The sequence below is a fragment of the Pteropus alecto genome, unplaced genomic scaffold (assembly GCF_000325575.1).
Source record: "Pteropus alecto unplaced genomic scaffold, ASM32557v1 scaffold189, whole genome shotgun sequence".
In the NCBI taxonomy this organism is placed as follows: Eukaryota; Metazoa; Chordata; class Mammalia; order Chiroptera; family Pteropodidae; genus Pteropus; species Pteropus alecto.
In genome coordinates this window covers 3,276,852-3,285,090 of record NW_006442117.1, presented here as the reverse complement: position 1 = coordinate 3,285,090, position 8,239 = coordinate 3,276,852, and the positions used below count along the sequence as shown (strand labels likewise).

Below are 8,239 nucleotides of genomic sequence, written 5' to 3'. Positions count from 1 at the left end.
TCCGCCCGCTCCGCGGAGGCGGCCCGTCCCGTCCCGTCCCGTCCCGTCCCGGGGACTTCCCGGCGACTGACCAGATCTGCACGCGAGCTCTTGGAATCAGAACCAGCGTGGTGAGAAATCCCTCGAAAATAGCTCCTCCTCACTGGCCCCTCGTCCTGCAGGGACTTTGCAGGAGGCTGTTTTTGTCACAGAGCATTACAGGGCATTCACTTTAGTTTGCATACAATATGTAGAACTGTATATAATAATAAGATATAGTTCTATGGGTTATATATAATTTAGCTAATGGTATCATCCGTGTTTTATGGTGGTGCTTTATTTTCTGTAGAAATTTTAAATTGAACTAAAATTTTTGTTTTGAACATTCTTCCTTTACATATGCGAAGGAGCCGCATAATAGGATTAGACATTGTCCGTGGATTGTGCTGGACAGCCGACGTTTGGTGACAGCCGGGGAGGAGAGGGGTGGCATAAACGACTATTCCCGCCCCGGGGGACACGCACGGCCCAGCCACGCGGTTCCGCCTGGGAGCCACACCCACGAGCGACACAGAGGAACAGCGTCCTCAGTTGGGTGTCTAAGCGGAAAGGACGATTTTAAACGCACGGAGCGCGGGGTGGTGCGTGTCCTACGAAGTAGAAGCTCCGGTCTTTCTTATGCAGAAGGTGAAAGTCCTCGAAGGGACTCAGAACAGAAGCCCGCGGTCCCGGGTCCCGCGAAGGCCGAGCGACGCTCCCCCTGGAGGCGTGATGCACAGGTGGCCGGGAGCAGAGACCCGCCCCGCGCGGGAGGCACGGGACACCCCAGGGCGCAGCGGCAGCGCCAAGCAGAAGGGAGCACGGCCTGGAGTCGGCGACTGTGGTTGTGACCGGACCACAGAGTTCCAGGCCAAGGGCAGAAACCCAGCGTCCTGAAGTCCCAGGGCCCGGGCTGCAGCGTGGCGGGAGGGAGAGACTCGCTGAGTCCCGACGCACGGTACCCCCGCCAGCCCCCCGCGGCTGCGGTGGCCACCTCCACGACCTCACTCCCGGGTCGCCCGTGTCGCCGCCTGAACGCTCGGGTGGCAGTCCGCGTGCGGCCTCCCCAGGACCCCGAGTGCAGTGGACTCGCGTAGGGAAGTTCGTAGGAGCTGAGAAAGGGGGTCCTCGCACGCTGGTCCTGTCACCTGACTCCTCGGTGCCTTTTAACCTGACGGTTCGGTTCGCACTGCAGAAGTTAACGTGCCAGGGAATGGGGCCGAATCACCGCCTGAGCTTTACCGGTGTTTTGAATCTGAGTCTCCTGAACGTAGCCAGCGCTTGAAACTCCAGCCGAGGACGATATGTCGGTTATTTCAAAAAGATCTTTCTCCACATGGCATTTCTCATGTAGGCTCACTTAGAAGGACCAGCGATTCTGAATTATTTCATGTTTTTCTATGCTGTATGGTAAAGAGAAGAAAGTTTCATACTCAAGAAAATTTTCAGGAGGAAAATGGTCTCTTTCACTTCTGGTAACTTTTTATTCCCATTACTTTTCAGAAGAAAGAGCAGTGTCTTCAGAAAAGACCGGAACACTTAAAGTGAAGCAAAAAGTGACTTGTATAAGTCACAGATATGAATCCAAGAATCAAACCACGGGATTTCCTTTACGGTCCAGGGTTCTAGGCACCAACATCCAGCTGGCTCCTTAATATGGGTCCGTCTTGCTATTTAAAAACATGAAGTACTTTATTCCACCTTAGGCTGACATAGAACTGTTCATTAACTGTTTCCTCATTCATTAAAATGACAAGTCAACCGAAACAGTCATGGTAGAATGACAGTACATTTGCTAGTGTCACGGAAATGCAAACAGTGCAAATTTAATTCACGCCATCTCTTAACACTGTAGTGATCCTACAGGGAGCTCCGAAACACTCCCCTCCCCGTGAAAAAACACCATTTGCCATTTAAAATAGTGCTTCAGAGAAAACATTGAGCTGACAGGATTCTGTGCATTGGTACTGACATGTAGGATGGTCGTTTAGACATTTTGACTATGACGACCTTTTGGGAAGAACCTGTAATATCCTTCGTTAATGAAAGATTGCTTTCCACCTTACTGCCTTTTCAAGAAATGCCATTTAAGCCATCTAACAGAAAATTTCAGGATATTGGAGAAACAAGATTCATGTTTTACTTCAGTAAGTCTGTCAAAACCATAACATGTATTTTTCTAAAATGGGCCTGAGAATGTCAAGACAAGGCAGGTGTCTGAGTGCTTTCTGCCTAGAAAGTGAATTTATGCAACATATGTACTGGTGAAGTTACAGGACAAGGGTTTAACTTGGCAAACTAACCATCAGATGGCAAAATAACCATCATAGAGATGGTGTCTACATTAAGCTTAGGTGAGTTAATTAAATCTCTACGGCAAATGAATTTTCAATTATATTTTCCTATAATAAACGCAATAAATATAGTATCTTAAACTTATAACCCTAGATTCAAGGTTAAAGGTTCGATTCCTTAGACAGAGGCAAACAAATGTGCTCTTAAAATGAGATTATTACAAGAGAGTTTCCTTCATAGAGAAAAATTAGCCAGGAACTCAACTCTATGATGCTAAAAATCCGAATATGTTCAGCCCTTCATCCTACTCGCTAATGCTCTTTTCTGTTTGTGTTGTGAGGGTGACTGGGTTAAGGAAATATTTTTCGGCTTTCTCCTTTTTCTGCGTCCAAGGGGAATGACAAGTTCAGTGTTGCTTTCTCAACAGTACTTGAGTCATCGATCCTATCTCTCAAGGAAATATTATCATGATGTTTTCCCCTATGGCTTTAAATTTAGTAAGAATGAAATCAAAGTGTTTAGGGTTTACAATTTTCTCTTTCCAGAAGAGGCACCAATTCTAGGCTGGTCATTTGGAATATCTTTTGGGATCAGATGGAACATTCTAACGATATCAATGATTCGCTCAACAAATGTTTACTGGCTACTGTATGTAGGTTCTGTGATAAATCGGGGAGCTAGTACGTGAGTGAGGAACTCTCTCTGAAGGATGTCTCAGTCTGGATGGGCTGTGATGCACACGCACACAGCACAGAGCAGAGCTGGCGAGTGGCCACCTGACTTCAAAGGAGGGGACCGATGGCTTGGCCTGTGATTGTGAGCTTGGCTACACCTCAGGGTAAAGGCGGCGTTTGAGCTGGGCTTGGAGGGACCCGAGCAGTTAAAGGATCAGGGTAGGATGGAGGGAAGGGAACAGCAAATGTTGAAGGGGGAGAAAGGGAGATATTTCCAGAGAAAGGATCTGCAATGAACTGGAGTATGCTTTAGTACATTGGAAATTAGATTTGAATGCATTTAAATCTATCGTTCTGTGCATATTTTCACAATATCCCTTAGAAAAAGTGAAATGTATATGGTTGGTCTCTTGGCCCCATCCAGAGCCACAGGGCAAGCCACCCTAGTCCAGAACTTCCCCACCCCCCATGTCCTCCCGGTCCTGGACGTCCATGCCCAGTGCTTTGCCTCAGTGTGCGTTAGGGTTTATAATCTTACTGTCGCCAAGTCTTAAAGATAATTTTCGGCCTTTCTAGTTAACAGTCTTTTAAAATGGCAGCAGTGCTCAGAATTTTGTCTTCTAACAGGACCTGGATCAATGATCATTTTTACTTTAGAAAACTTCATTAACAACTGCTAATTAAAAATCTGCAGTCTCAGACTTGAGCCACAATTTTATTCGTCAGGATTGGAACAAAGAGTAATAGGTCTCCGGAGATAAAATAATCAAATTTAAAGATTCGGGGAAGCGTTGCGCACACATCTTCCTGTCCACAAACACACCCATTTCTCCTCGTCGAGGGCTCAGGTGGAAGAGGACGCCTCCCTCTCACCCACCCCCCTGTGAGCCAGAGTCGCCTTCTTTACTAGACAGGCAAATCATGCCACCCACAGCACTACCACTAATTTGTGATGCGATTTGGGGCAACTTGCTTAACTGCTCGGTATTTTGGTAACCCCGTGGGGTTGTTGGGAGAATTAAATAAGTTAATATTTAGTGAAGAGAACAGTGCCTGACATGTTCTAGCATTTGCCATGTAACCCAGCTTCCAGCTTCGTGTAGCCTGGGCATGCTTAGCAGAATTGCAGACTAGGAATAAGAAAAAAGAAAGTTGAAGAACTCACTACTTTCTTTCTCAGAAACTGGGGGAATAGTCGTCGGACTCGAATTTTGAAGAGGCTTGACCACGAGGATCATAATTTTGAGTCCAGATAATTGGCTGTCAGTGTGATCGCTGCAGTCTGCGTCTGGTGTGCTAACCCTAAAAGCTGGTTACATTTCGACAGTTTTCTGGGTGAGCTATCGCGAGCTTGGACCTAACGCTGCCCATGTTAAATTACATAAACAGATCAGAAGTCCATTGGCATGATAGAGCAGTGGTCCTCAGACAATTTGGCAGTGTCTATAGATGTTTTAAAGTTATTAAAGTATAACCGACACACAATATTACATTAGTTGCAGGTGTACAACATAGTGATTTGACACCTATATACCTACCTTACGATGTGATCACAATAAGTCTAGTAACCATCTGTCGCCATGCAAATGTATTAGGCTGTTATTGACTATTTTCCCTATGTCGCCATGGAATAGGACGGCATGGTTTAACCCACACTAGCTGTGTGATAGATAGTACATTACACCCCCGTGACTCATTTATTTTACGACTGGAAGTTCCTACTCCTTAATTCCCTTCACCTTTTCACCCAGCCTCTTACACCCCTGCTGAGAAACTATCAGTCTGTGCTCTGTATCTTGAGTCTGCTTCTATTTTGTTTTGTTTGTTCAAGTTTTTTTATTTGTTTATTTGTTTGTTTGTTAGATTTTACCTGTAAGTGAAATCATATGGTATTTGTCTTTCTCAGTTGGACTTATTTCACTTAGAATAATACCTTCTAGGTTCATCCATGTTGTTACAAATGGCAAATTTCATTCCTCTGAATGTCTGAATAATATTCCATTGTATATATGTACCACCTCTTCTTTATCGATTCACCTATTGATGGACACATAGGTTACTTCCATGTATTGGCTATTACGAACTGTGATGCAATGAACATTGGGTTGCATATAACTTTTCGAATTAGTGTTTTCATTTTCTTCAGATAAATACCCAGAATTGGAATTGCTGGGTCATATGGTGGGTCTGTTTTTAATCTTCGAGGACCCTCCATACTGTCGTCCATAGTGGCTGCACGTTTACGTTCCCACCAACGGGCCCGAGGGGTCCCTAGTTTGACATAGTCCTTTGTGTTTATTTTTGCTTTTTGTTAACCTTGCCTGAGGCGACATATTGAAAAAACAAATTTTGGTAAGACTGATGTCAGAGTTTACTGTCTATATTTCCTTCTGGTTTTATGCTTTGAAGTTTTATGCTTTTGAAATTTAATTTTTAAATTTATTTTGAGTTTATTTTGATATATGGTGTAAGAAAGTGGTTCGGCTTCATTTTTTTGCAGGTATCTGTCTAGTTTTTTGAACATCGTTTATTGTAAAGACTGTCTTTATTCCATTGTATATTCTTGCCTCCTTTGTCGTAGATTAATTGACCATATAGCCACGGGTTTATTTCTGGGCTCTCTATCTGTTCCATTGATCTATGTGTCTGCTTTTATGCCAGTACTATGCTGTTTTGATTATTATAGGCTTATAGTATAGTTTGAAATCAGGGAGTATGATACCTCTAGCTTTGTTCTTTTTTCTCAAGATCACTTTGTTTATTCGGGGTCTTTTGTGGTTCCATATAAATTTTAGGATCATTTGGTCTAGTTCTGTGAAAAATACCATCGGAATTTTGGTATTTTGTCACTGAACGTGTACATTGCTTTGGGGAATAGGGACACGTTAATGATATTAATTCTTCACATCCGTGAGCACGATATAGCCTTCCATTTATTTGTATCTTTTTCAATTTCTTTCATCAATGTCATGGTTTTTATAGTACAAATGGGTCTTTTACCCACTCGGTTACACTTATTCCTTGGTGGTTTTTTAATGCAATTGTAAATTGAATTGTTTTATTAATTTCTCTTTCTGATAGTTTGTTGTAAGTGTATAGAAACACCATCGATTTCTGTATATTGATTTATATTCTGCAACTTTACTGAATTCATTTATTAGTTCTCATAGATTTTGGTAGAGTCTTTATGGTTCCTTATATATAGTATCAAATCATCTGTAAATAGAGAGAGTTTTACTACTTTCTTTTCAATTTGGATGCCTTTAATTTCTTTTTCTTTTCTGAGTGCTCTGGCTGGGACTTCCAACACTATGTTGAATAGTAGTGGTGAGCGGGCATCTGTGTCTCATTCCTGATCCTAGAGGAAAAACTTTCAGCTTATCACCATTGAGTATTACGTTGGCTGAGAATTTGTCATATATGGCCACTATTATGTTGAGATACGTTCCCTCTATTCCCACTTCATTGAGAGTTTTTGTAATAAATGGATATTATGTTTTTGCGGATGTGATATTATGAATTGAAATGACACCGAGGTAAGAGAGGTGGCATTGTGTTCTCCTCTGGCTGGTGCCACTGTGTCCCCAACAGTGATTTCAGGGACTCTCAAAGCCTAGTGACGTTCCACGGTGGAGAGCTTTATGTGTCCTACAAAATATAAGTAGACGACCGCCTTCTTTCCTTATGATGTACTATGGTTAGAGTATTTTGTGAAAATTAAAGGTAAACAAAGACCTTGAGTTGCTTTGTAGATCTTTAAAAGGACAGGAAATTATTTTAATTGCGTCAAATATGATACAACAGGACTAGGGTAGCACATGTAAGACTTCAAACTACCACCTACGCTCCTGTTCTTTCCAGTCAGTAACGCTGTCTCATTGGATAAATGGTAATGCTTCTTATACTGTGTATCATGTGCTCTGAGAGATGCTAAGTATGACATAAATTCAAAATTGCGGATTAATTATGGGAGAAGCAATAGTCCTAACTATGACGTTGATGACACAGCTATATTGGTTCATATCCACTGGCTTCTGAATAGGCTTTCCTTATGTATGGGATTGTAGTTCTAGATTTTCCAAAGATCTAGATTTGACAATTTATCACATATAATCAAATCCTCGATAAATATTAATTTATCAAGTTTAACTATTATTAAAATATGTCTAAAAGCAATCCGGAAAAAGATAGTCTCATAGAAACTATTAAATCATAAAAAATCTCAGACCACATATCCTAATTTGGAGGTTCAAAAATTTTCTCATGAAGAATTATGACAAAAATTCTCTCCGTGAAAGAGTCTGTCTTATTCCCTTATGTACATACAATTTCATGAGTTTTCAAGAAACGGCCCCTTAATAAGTTAGCCGCGAGCTGGTCATCATTACAGTTTTCTGCAGGTCTGACACCTGGAACATATTAACTCTACAATTCTGACATTTTGACTTATTCATTTTTCATTTGTAATAAAACGAAAACATTAAAAAAAAAGAAAACACACTATAGTCTTAAAATGTATATATTTTATGTTCCGAAGATGGTTTATTACGAAGCAAGCCCTGCCAAAAGGCCATTTGATAAAATGGATTTTCTGGATGCCTGAAATCCTTATTATTAAAGCCATTGCCTTAATGGCTTCTGAGGAGATGTTTGCATTTTAGCAAGGCGAAGTTATTTTTTAACCTGGAAGTGGTCCCTAATGAACCGAATTGGGCAGCCTTCAACCACAAATGTGCTAGGCACCTGGCGAAAGGGCTGATGTCAGGAAAAAACCCACAGAGGCTGGAATAGGGATCGTGCCTCAGCTGCCATGAGGAGTCCGGGAGGCATGGGTATCAGTGAGATGGGCTCCTTGGGGGGTACGGGGCGGGGTGGGGGTGGGGCGAGTGGCTGTAGGGAAGTGGTGCGCATGCTTGTTCCAATGGCACCAGCATCTGCTCTGCTCCAGCTGGCATGTGAGGCTGCTGTCAGACCTTCAGAGTTTTCAACAGGTCAGCAATTTGCTAAACTCTTCTTATTGCTAAATGTTGACAACTAATTACATTTTTTTTTTTAGGTGAGGCAACCCTTGGTTGACCTCACAGATTGCAAGGACCTTGTCGGTTTACAATCCCTTATTTTTTAAATTTTTTATGCCTACAGCACCTGGTCTTTCTAGATGGTCTCCCATCCAAGTACTAACCAGGCCTGACCCTGCTTAGCTTCTGAGATCAGACGGGATCGGGCTTGTGCAGGGTGGCATGGCCGTAGAC

General features: G+C 42.5%; 1 pseudogene; it reads right to left on the bottom strand.

The window, feature by feature from the left end:
• Positions 1-8,120: 8,120 nt before the first annotated feature.
• Positions 8,121-8,239, bottom strand: LOC112470048 (annotated as a pseudogene).